This window comes from Triticum dicoccoides, chromosome 5A (genome assembly GCF_002162155.2).
Source record: "Triticum dicoccoides isolate Atlit2015 ecotype Zavitan chromosome 5A, WEW_v2.0, whole genome shotgun sequence".
Lineage (NCBI taxonomy): Eukaryota > Viridiplantae > Streptophyta > Magnoliopsida > Poales > Poaceae > Triticum > Triticum dicoccoides.
In genome coordinates, this window is record NC_041388.1 from 541,152,719 (window position 1) to 541,163,150 (window position 10,432).

Sequence of the window (10,432 nt, forward strand, 5' to 3'; positions counted from 1 at the left end):
TATAATTATCACATATACAATCAGAACAAGACCATATCTGTAGCAATAAAATGGCAGTATAATCATCACATATACAATAAGATGGCCGTATGCATCATTCTGATTCAGAGGCCGGGGAGACCCCCTTTTTTTAAAAAAGCAATAAAATGGCAACTAACATGAGGTTGTGCTACCTATAAATAAAGCTGACTATTACAGTTCCAACCGTTAGCTAGTTGCATAATCTATAAGAGTTTGGAGTACATATGACGATTCAAAGAGATAGGGTAACTCTGTAATAACAACATGCCAGCGAAAGCTGAACCCAAGAACAATCCCTGAAAAGCAAAAATTATTGTGCATCTCTACCTTTCTTTGATTCTTTTACGTCTCCTTCCAGATTTCACTATGATTGAGGTGTGTGTAAATTTGATCAGTCATACAGAACCAAAGCAATGTAGGTGGTCTTAATACTCAAATAAGAATAAACTGGAGAAGTAAGAATGAGGTCCTGGTACTCACTTTAGGTATTATTAAGAAATAAGCTATTGAGAACATGTAATGAATATAAAGATGGTGAGGGCTTCAAGAAACATAATGAACATCAAAACGGGAAGGTGCCATTTTCATTGACATGCCGAAAGAAATGTTGTGAGCAATTCCAAAATGCTAAATCGGACAGACATGTATCACCTACTTGCTGATGACATCTACCAAGTCCGGAAGAAGATGGGCTTGAGAGACCTAGGAAACAAAAAAAGTTCAGCACCTAATTTGAAACGCCATTAATCAGGAGGTAAATTGCACTTCAATTAACAGATAATGATCCATGCAAAAAAAAAAAGATAATGATGACGAGGAGTCGAAGGCGCACCCGTTTTCTCTCGGCTCAGTTTTGAAAAAAGAGGTCGTGACCTCTTTTTTAGATACTGCAAAGAAACTACAGTATGAGAGATACCACCGTTTTTTATACTATAGTACTTTTTTCATCCAAACACACTAAAGTATTTAATACCGGGTTTTTTCAAAAACCACAGTATTCCTAAAAAACTGTAAAATTACTTTGCATCCAAACGCACCCTAACTGGCAAAAAAAGGCTGTTACTACAGTGGTGGTGCAAAATCTGCTGGCCACCCAAACCCACATGCGAAAAAATATGAAATTAGAGAGCAAGGGGAGCTGAATTAGGGAGGAGGAACTCACATGGGGAGGTGCGGTCAGAAAGGACGAGTGGTGAGACGGCGCGTGGCGGGAAATCCGCAGCACCAGCGCCATGGCTAGGCCAAGCCGCCTCCCTGGCTCATCAATTACTGTATGCTCAACACCAAACATGTGAATCTACAATATAGTATGCCCTCCGTTCCATAATATAGTGCATATATATTTTTTGAAAAGTTAAGTTTTACAAACTTTGACCAAATTTATAAAGAAAACTGTTTATAACTACAATATTGAATATATACAATATGAAAGTATGTCTTGTGATGTATCTAATAATATGTATTTGGTACTCTAGAATTATATGTTTTTCTCTTCAAACTTGGTCAAAGTTTGTAAAGTTTGAATTTTCAAAAAATCTATAGGCACTACATTGTGGAACAGAGGGAGTAGTATGTTGTATTTACAAACACATTTGTTTTCCCTAAAAAATAGACACATTTATTTTATTTGTTGCAGCAAAAAGAAATCTTGACAAAAAATTATAGGATCACACTTTGATATTATTTTTTATGAACCTCCGGTTTACTTATTCTGATAATTTGGAGACCCGATGGACATGAGCCAAGGCGCCTCTTTATACGGTCCTTTTGCCGTAGCTGCCAGCATCTCCCGGCAGCACATGTAAAAAATATTGCTATTTGTTTTTCTTCAGAAACTTGTGATGTGCCCTTGACGCTACAGCTAAACAATTCACAACCTTGCTAAATACCAATAGAGGTTGCAAACTCCCTCAAAAAAAAACAGAGGTTGCAAACATCTCCCGGCAGCACATGTAAAAAATATTGCTATTTGTTGCTTTCCTTTCTAGAGGTTGCAAACCTGTAGCTGCAGCTGAAGGATGACATACACAAATTCAGCATTTCACCGAGATTCAGAACAGGAAAGCGCATGCACAACACAACACAGAAAACAGAGGTTGACGCCGATCAAACGTGGTAATTTTGTCTCATCATGCGCTAGACTGAGACACAGACACGACGAATGAGTCCTCACTTGCCTCAAAGAGACGTTTCCTGTAAATTTAAATTTGTCCCAACCATTACAATTAGAATCACGGAGGCCATTCCCAATAGAAATTACGGAGGCCATTGTCAATAGAGTAGACCCCTTAATTACAGCTGATATGGTTAGAACTTGAAGACGAAAATATGCCACAAATCGAAGATGTTTTTATCAAACCCCGTCTTTTGAGTTCCAATAGAAGTTACCTCCTTCGGTCGAGTAACCATATGGGAGATGAGGCCCATAAACAACACTGCCATTCTAAAATGTCATCTGGTCCACCTGCGACGCTGCCTCGTAAGCGTCCGGAATATTAGCCTGAGCCGTGTTGTTTTGAACCGGAAAGATGTTTGTGCTAACATCTTTTGTCTGCGCACGTGCGGTCCGCTTGTTCTCCACGGGACCGTCTGCGCTCAGCCTGACCATTTGCTGCTGGATTTCAATCAGTGGACTGCAAGTGAATTTTGACTTAGCGCTCTTCTTTGCGTCTGAAGACTTGAATTAGAGCCGGTATAAGGCAAAAGCATCGCAATCATTGATCTCGTACTCATAGAGGTGCCATTCGTAGCTGCTAGATGGCTGTGGATCCATGTAGTATGATCTCTTCAGACCCCCAAAGTCTTTCATCACCTGCTTCCTTGATTCATGCCAGGGACGGGCGTTGTAATCTCTGGCAGTGACCTCTGCTTCCGGTTTCCACTGTCGAACACCCTTCTTGGTTTGTCAAAGAAAAGCCATTCTCTCATAGATTCACCTTCAAAGATGTAAAGGTCGAAAAGTTGTGCAAATGATAGAAATAAATGAACCAACAGCCAGAACATAAATTAATTACCAGTACCGATACAAACGTGAGAATATGAAATATGCGGTAAGAAGTTACCAAGTGCATTCCAAGGGACTTCGTAGTTGCAGCCCCTTCACAGACAGGAACACCGACAAGCTTTCCTTGGATTTTCGCGCTAAGAGCAGCAAACAAAGGGCCATCTTTTAGATCAATACCTCTCGGGCGGATCACAGGCATTGTGCCTGGGAGGGCCCTCTTCATAGCCAATTCAGCATGGTACATGCTGCAGAGAGCGCACTTTGGCCTCAGGAATGAAGCAGGTGCTAGAGACGACATTGTTGTGAGCAAGTCTGACATCTGGAGGAAAACATCTCCAGCATTCTGCCCATAGTTGTTCATATCAACATATGCATTAGGGGGCAACTCTTGTGGCAAATTGAACTGCGGATATTCTTGGTGAGCAACCCCTTCAAGGTTATTGAGGATTTCTGGATTGGACCCAGGAAGGCTTATCTTGCAATCATCGTCATAAAGAAAATCCTCAACAGTAAGGTCCTGGTTCACATAGTACATCTGGAAGGACATGGCAAAATCTCGTTAAATTTAGCTCAATTACGTCAATGGTAAAATTCAAGAAATGGAAGTGACCGAAAGATAAAACCGACAAGCAACATCATGACAACACAGCAGCTTCTAGAATGAGCATTCATTGCATGGCAAAACTCCCAAAGACCTGGCACCGAGCCTTAACAAGATGTCATGTAGAAAGCATAGATCAAGATGTGTCTGTTCTCAACAATGCAAGATGATTGATGATCTTAGCACAGGGATGACCCCTTCTCCAGGAATTCACTATGCTATTCCTGCAGGCAGCACGATTCCAACTAATCCCAGGGCAAAGGTACAAGACTGCGACGCTTCACCCTACACATGAGAGTACAAAGAAAAATCGTTCTACTGGATGAATTTTCTTGGTTCGATTCAAACCAAATTAAACACCCCACAAGGAAAACCACGGGTGCCTTTGAAGTGGCGCTTCTACATTTGGTAGCTCGTGCAAAGGAGGATCCTGGCTTGCTTGTGCAAAACTGGCAAAATAACTGTTTTTGTCAGCTGTGTTGCACAAAGCTGGAAACCATCACTCTTCTTGAGGAGCAGTGCTAGGTGTATGACGATTTTTTATATGGTACTGGTCTGACATGGCAAACCACCATGAGATGAAACATCTACTTGAACCACGAAGGTGTGATCCTAGTGTTGTACGCATGTTGGACACAAAATGTCGTATGCAAAGCAAAATCGCTTCTTGAATGCAGCTTGGTAAGACAAGTTTTGCAGAGAGGCTTTTATGGTCAAGATCACCAGGCTTCAGTCTGGATATCTGGGACTGCCGGACCAGGAGAACCCAGCTCCAATCATATTGTGGTTCATGAGCAGAAGCAAGCACAAGATAGAGGCAATGTAAAAAGGCTAAGTATGGCGACTCTATTGTTCAGGATGTTTGGACAGTAAGGGATTGAACACCAGGGGTAGGGACAAGAATGGTGAAGGATGCCGGCACAATTGCACGCATCAAACACCTAATTTGCAGAAAGGGGACGCCACGATTCCGCAGAAACAGGGAGGGGGCGAGGGCAGAGGACGGGGGCGCACCAGTATCGCATGAGCTTGCACCCGGAACACTTCTTGGTGCCGGTGGCGACGCATTGGGCGCAGGGCCCCAGCTTGGCCGCGACCTGCTTGCCGGGCCCCTGCGGCGAGGGGGGCTGCTGCCCAGGCCCGTCGATGAGGGGGGCCAAAGTGGCCGACCGCACAGGGCCCCCAAATCTTGGGGCCCCCGACTGGAGAAAAAAACGGAGTTGAACCGCCTGTTACAGCCTGAATCCTAGCGCCGTGACCCTTCCCAGTCCTCTGACCACGCATATTGCGCCGCCTCTGGCCATCTTGCATACTCGCCTGCGACGAATTCGACAACTGCTGGTCTGTTGCATACCGAGTTACCAACGCCAGCGGCCGCTCACCCTCTGTCTAGCCCCACCTAGTATCTGCTCCGCGCTAGTGCCAATCGCATGGTTTCCGGCAGTGCTCCCCATCCTCTACACGGCCGCTGCAGCCGTGGTACTGCTGCCACCGGGTGCTGACCATACCTAGCCACGCCCAAAACTGGTAGTGAGTCCAAATCTGAGAAACGTCGGCACTGCTCGCAGCCTCGGCCACTGACCAGTGAGTAATTTCTTTGATTGAGACAGGCAAACAACAATACAAGATGTATTTGAACTGACATGATGTATGTGTTGATTTCAAGATTAGTGAATTTGAACATTTAACTGATATTGAATTGAAAAAGAACTGTATGCGTGTATGGATTAAATGCAAAATGATGCATATTTATATCAATTTTATTTGCTATTGCAGAAAAATAAGAAACAAATATATTTTCACCGGTTGCATGCAACAATAGTAAAGAGGAGTGTCTACAAATATGGCATATGGGAGGAATGGATAAAGCAAACTATTGATTTGGTATTCTCTTGTATCTCTTATTACAATTTGTTTTTTTGTCATGTTTTATATGTTTCTTTGATCATTGAGTATTGAGTTTAAATTCTCTATATATTGTGGGGTTGAGATAATTTTTGTATGCTTTCACATGAGGTGTTTCCTGGATAGCTATGAGGTATTTTCCGGATAGTTCTTCAGTATACAAAATTTCAAAATTTATGACCCCATTTTGCATTTCGTCCCGGGCCCCCAAATTCCTGGAGACGGCCCTGCTGCTGCCGATCCCCCTGGAGCGGCATCACGTAGGCGGGGTGGTGGTCCTCAACTCCTCATAGGCGGCGGCGAAGCCCGCGGCGTCGACAACAAAGTAGCGCGAGGCGGCGCTCCGCAGCACCAGTGCCATGGCCGGGCGAAGCCGCCTCCCTGGCTCCCCCACGGTGCCCCATCTGAAACCATGTAGTGGATCGAGCCGCCGCCAACTGCCAAGTCCCGCCCAACCTCGCCACCGCACGCCGACGCCGGCCGACGCACCTCCAGCTACTCTTTCTCCCTCCTCTCCTTCCTTCTCTCTCTCACTCTCATCTTCTCTCTCCTGCAGCAGGGACTAATCCATAGCGTTGCATCGTCCACATCACGTGGTCTGGATCCGGAGGCAGGGAAGGAGGAGAGGAAGGGGAGGAGGATCGCTGAAGGCGGAGGGGGCGAGGCGGCCGTGAGGGACGGGGAAGAGGAGGAGGCGGCGGCGGCATGAGGAGGGAGAGAGGAGATATTTTCAGAAGCGGTCTCGCAGGACGTGGCGGATGTGGACCGTTTTTCTTCTCTCGCTGTGGACCCTTTCTCTCCTCGCTGCACGAATAAAAGGAGACGTGGCCACAGCCGCTAGTTGGGCGCATTCCCTCGTCCTTTATATTTTCAAAAACGATCTCGCAGGACGTGGCGGATGTGGACCGTTTTCCTTCTCTCGCTGTGGATCCTTTCTCTCCTCGCTGCACGAATAAAAGGAGACGTGGCCACGGCCGCTAGTTGGGCGCATTCCCTCGTCCTTTATATTTTCAATGATAACCATTTCAATCGAATGCGCTTCCTCTTATGACTCAAACCTAGGATGTCCTACTACTCTGGAATTGGGAAGCTCGTTCCTGGAGAAGTGACCAGGAGAGTATATATCCTACATACATATAGAGTGGCGAACTTAGCCTTCATGTCTAGCTTTATTTGAGTTCTCATAAGTTCATGTCTAGCTTTAGCCACACATGCCTCTAGCAGCACTAGTTATAATTTATTTTTTCAAGACAAGTGGCTATTTATTACAAATGTATATACTACCAATACAATTCGAATATAGAGCCACTAGCGTACTGGAAGACAAGGACCAATACATGTTCGCTTTTCCCCCTTACATCAATTCAAATAGCCAATACATGGGATTGTAGACCTTCCTGGCCGGAGCAATACCTGTGGTAGCTAGAGGTCCACCAGCAACGCCGCACAATTTAGCCGAATTCTTTAAAAAGTACATGGATATAACTTCTGAGGTTGGATCCGTGTGGACGTAGGTGTACATATAGATCAAAATGTATAATTAGCCGGCTAATACCCAAGTAATCTCAGTTGTAAATAATAATGGATGAAAATACCCTTCTAATCTTTTTGAGGGGGAGGGGGTGTGTACGAGAGCACACCACATGATCCTCTATAACACTAAACTCCCTAGTTTTAAGGAGCCCATATTCAATTGAGATCTCACATTAGAACTGGGTCACCCGGTTTTGTTCGGGTCAACAATTTCTCAAAGCTATCTTTCAATTCTTTTGTACTATACATTATGCGTCCTAATTTTTAAGGCCTCATAATTAATTAAGGTATTCAATTTAGAATTGGATCAACCAATTTTGACCGGGTCAATATTTTCTCAAGCTCTCCCAATTAATTCTTTCAATTCACTTGTTCCCTGATTTTATAACTATTTCATTCAATTGAGGTATTCAATTTGGATTTGGTTTACGATTTTGACCGGGTCAATGATTTTTCAAAACATTCGGCAACAACCAACCTATAAAAACATATCAATCCCGCACATCCTCCCATCACCCGGAAAAAAGAAGCCCCACCATGTGATATTGTAGCACTAATATACGAAAAAGGGTTTCCCCCGCTTTATATATAAAACAATATCGCAGTACATCCGAGAGAACGATACAAACACACACCAACCAACACCGCACACAACACACACCCAGGGCGAGATACAAGGGTGTCGGGCACCAACACACCACTCCAACGACTCACTAGTAGAAAAAGGCCCATTAGTCCCGGTTCCAGAGGGCCTTTAGTCCCGGTTCTGGAACCGGGACTAAAGGATCGGTACTAAAGACCCCCCCCCTTTAGTCCCAGTTCTGTTACGAACCGAGACTAAAGGCCCTCCATGTGGCCGCTGTCTGGAGCTTCACCTTTAGTCCCGGTGAGACTAAAGATAATTTTATGATTTTTTTTGATTTTTTCCCGATTTTCAAAATTTTGAATTATTTTACAATTTAATCTCTAATCACCCCTCATCACTACTCAATTTAACCTCTGATCTCTAATCACCCCTCATCATTCCCAGTTCTGTTACGAACCGAGACTAAAGGCCCTCCATGTGGCCGTTGTCTGGAGCTTCACCTTTAGTCCCGGTGAGACTAAAGATAATTTTATGATTTTTTTTATTTTTTCCCGATTTTCAAAATTTTGAATTATTTTACAATTTAATCTCTAATCACCCCTCATCACTACTCAATTTAACCTCTGATCTCTAATCACCCCTCATCATTCCAAATCATATAACTTCCCGGACGGTCACCCATCCTCTCACTACTCCAGCCTGAGCACGCTTAACTTCCGGGTTCTATTCCCCCTCGTTTCCAAGTCTGCAGTTGTTGTTTTTTCTGACAATAGTAAGATGTCAATCCTATTAACCCTCAGGAGTTTAGCTTGAGCATGAAGTCACACGTTTCATTGTTTGAGTTTGAAACTATTATTCTAAAAACAATAATTATTTAGTAATACTAATATTTCTCGAATAACTAGTTTGACCTGATTTGACCAAAATACAAAAAACTAAAATTTGAGCATATCTTTTTTTCCTTTAAGAATTTGAGGATTCTAAAAATTTGCAAACAGGCCTATGGAGGTCAAAATCGGATGCGGATTTTCGTGCTGAACATTTTGATATATTATACGTTTTTTTCCGACATCGTATGCAAAAGTTGTAGCCGTTTTACTTTTTCATAACATTCTTTTGCAAAACATGTCCAAATTTAAGTTTTTTATTTTTCCTAACTAGTAGATGTAGTAATATAACTACATCTCGAAGGATTTTATTTTTTGAAGTTTTTATCATTTTTTTTTTCAAAACTGAAATGGCGATACACGGGGGGAGGGGGGTAGAGTTTGAGAAATTGACCCTTTAGTCCCGGTTTGAGACACGAACTGGGACAAAAGGGCATCGCACCGTTTAGTCCCGGTTCGTGTCTCAAACTGGGTCTAAAGGGCCCATTTGAACAAGGACTAATGCCTTAGCCGCTCGAACCGGGACTAATGCTAACATTAGTCCCGGTTTGTAATGCAACCAGGACTAATGTGTATATTGCGCTGTGACCAAAGCCCTGTTTTCTACTAGTGACTACAAAGCACACAAAGGATAAGCAAAGGAGCATCGCCTTGAGCCGACGGAGATCACCAAGAGCGATACCTAGGAGAGGCGAGAGGCCAACGGCGGAGCGAGGACTCCAAAATGGTGCCTTCAAGAAGGGCACGACCATAGCCGCCACCGTCCGATCACGTAGATCAAGTTTTCACCCGGAGTAATCCAAAGGGAGTGGGAGCACCACGACAGAGCCTGGAAGGAGGAAACCATGTCAACGGACGCCGCCACCGTCGGTCAGTACAGGGACTAGGCAGGTGACGTACCCCGGTGCACCGATCCCTCCGACACATCCCAGCTCCACCAACCTTCCGCAACCATGCCGCCCGAGCGGCCATGTTTGCCCGCCCGCACCCGAGCCGCGCAATCTGCCCAAGATAAGCACGCCTCCCACCTCCAGGGCCGCCGCTCTGCATCCAGACAGCCCCGAGAAACATCAAAGGAGCAGGCTTTGGAGAACATAAACCCCAACCATCGCCGGAGGTAGCAACCCATCCCGCCTCAGGCAACGCCAAGTCATCGACCAGCAGGCACCGGGGTGAGGAAGCGGGAAGGGAGGAGCGGCACACGCTTGTGTCGAAGATGGGGGCACGACCACTTCAAGCCCCCATCCCTCCTACTGGCCTTCCCACCCGAAGCACCTGGCTTCGCCTCACCACTGCCCCTGGCACAGACCAGCGAGAGGCCACCAACGGCTGCCCATCCGACGAAGATAGGGGAAAGGACCGCCGCCACCGCAACCAAGGAAGGGCCCATGGACTGTCCGCCCCCGCCGCACGCCATCACCTCAGTCGGGACGAAGGCCCGGCCAGACCCCAAGACGTGTACGCACCGCCACCACCGCAACCACGCCACTAGCATCGCCATCCCTAAGCACGGCAAAGCCAGCCGCCCGCGGCCCAAGCCACATAGGGCCCGCGCCATCACAGGGCAGAGCAAGCAACCGAGCCACCACCCGCCCGCCTGGATGCGCACCATCCACCGCCGCCGCCACGCCTCCTACTCCGCCAGCCGTGGCCATGGCAGAGCCAGACGCCCGTGGCCCAGGAAGCCCGCTGCCCCCGCCGCACGATGGGCCGTCAGAGCCAAATTGGCCAGATCTGGTCGGGGCCGTCTCGCATGTCACCACAAGAGGAAGACACACCGCAGCTGCCGGACGCCGAGAGGGCCCTAGGTCGCTGCTGCACCGCCGCCACCCAGCACGCCCACCGCCGCACCGCCGGGCCCCGCACAGCCCAACGCTCGCTCGCGCCGTGCAGTC

At 46.3% G+C, this 10,432-nt stretch overlaps 1 pseudogene; it reads right to left on the minus strand.

The window, feature by feature from the left end:
- Window positions 1-2,374: 2,374 nt before the first annotated feature.
- LOC119299936 lies at window positions 2,375-3,560 on the minus strand (annotated as a pseudogene).
- Window positions 3,561-10,432: the final 6,872 nt, after the last annotated feature.